The sequence below is a fragment of the Limulus polyphemus genome, unplaced genomic scaffold (assembly GCF_000517525.1).
Source record: "Limulus polyphemus unplaced genomic scaffold, Limulus_polyphemus-2.1.2 Scaffold5064, whole genome shotgun sequence".
In the NCBI taxonomy this organism is placed as follows: Eukaryota; Metazoa; Arthropoda; class Merostomata; order Xiphosura; family Limulidae; genus Limulus; species Limulus polyphemus.
The window spans coordinates 36,355-38,277 of NW_013670674.1; positions in this window are offsets into that span (position 1 = coordinate 36,355).

Consider the following 1,923-nt stretch of genomic DNA (forward strand, 5'->3'; position numbering starts at 1 on the left):
AAACTTTTGTTCATTTTCAGAAACAACCATTCAGATATTGTAAGTAACATTGTTTGTTTTAAAAAAATATAGCAAATAAATAGTGTTCGTAAGTAAGTTTAAAATTTCACAACCACCTAATTGCCTCGAAAATACCAAACTAATAAAACATAAGATGACAGAGTCTATAGGAAAGGGATATATCTATATGCATCTAGCATTAATGACTGTCAGCAAACCTTGAAGAGCATATTAGACAAAAATCAACAAATACAATATTAATACTTTAAATGGGAAAGTGAGTAAGAAAACTATAGAATTAACTTTATACTATTACGTCGAGTTTACTATATTAAACTCACCAGTTTCACGTTTACACTTTTGCAGAGTGTAAGAAATCAAACACAACTAAGATAGAGCTGTCCTTTGCATTTTATTCAAGCCGCAACATGCAAGGTTCTTTCTCACAGACTTGAACCCCCATGGAAATCATACATATTAGGTAATCACAATTTCATAGTGAAGAATTATTAAAACATTTTATTCAAAAGTTTAAAAACAAATGATGTTTAAATCACCTCTCAAAGGACAAAATATACCCAGATCTAAAGGCCCAATTATCTACCAGGTAAAAAAACTACCAATTTCACTAAGTTGACCATCCGGAAATAAGATTATCTGAACACTTTTTTATTTCGAATTCCTTAACTCCTGTAACATGAAGATCAAATTAAGTAAAGCATTCATTAATATTATGTGAACATTATGTGTTAGAGCATGGTTACATTCAGTATCGTCTTATTTTGTGAAGAGAGAGAAAATAATTATGGTATACATTTTTTCATCTATCACATCTGTTACTTTCATTCTATCTAAAGATAATCGTGACTGTAAAGGACTAGTACCTCAAACTTGTATAATACACACAGATAAGTGATAAATCGGACTAGAGATTGGCTTCATATTCGTTTATTAATAGCTTAAACAATTTATCAGCTAAATAATCCACAATAATAAATTAGTAAGAAGAAGATTACATATGGTTCAAAGTTACATAAATATAAAATGAAACATCGTGAACAGAACAGCTAAATTATACATTATATCTCAATATGAAGCTTTATTGAGATTTTGGCACCATGGCTTGATATTCCAACTCTACAGTCTTTCATTTCCATTAAGATACGTCTGTTGCTGTTATAGAAGATTTACTGAATAGATCGGTTATTCAGACAAATGATGGCCTTGTGAACTCGAAACTTTTGATGAGGTTTTCTCGATTTGCAAAACAGATTATTTGATCCCAACAGCCAGAACTGACTCTGAGGCTTAAACTTTTAAAGAACATTTGATAGTTTTTATATAATCTTTAAACAAATTATGGCACATTGAAAAATTTCTGCTAATCCTACCTCATATTACCTCTTTTCATATATTTTTCTTATTATTCCATTTCAAATCTTATAAACTCGAATTCTAAACGAAATGACATATTCCTAGACTCTAAGATTTTGGAGAAATAAATGATTTCTTTTGTTATATAATGATATCCTTATTTTATTTGTTTTTCTTACGCATAATATTTTAGAACGCTGCCTGCCGTGAAGCAAAGTGCTCAAGCATATTATTGATCACTCGTCGCGTTGAGATCTTGTAGCATGAAGCTTAGAGAACTTGTGCCTCTTGGTTCTTTTCTTTTTGTCTGTACAATTTCTGAGTGCTAGTGACACAAACAGCCAAGATCAGAGAGGAGGCTGGCTTTACAGTTAGTGGAATCAACGGTAAACTAGAACTAGAAACAATGAATTGAAGAACAGTTGGCAACCAAACATGCGTGCAGAATTCATGGGTTGGTGCACAGTGTTTTTCAAGATATAAGGAATTAAAAAACGAGTTTTATCAAATGAGTTATATTTACACGGAGGACAAAGTTCAATTATTTTT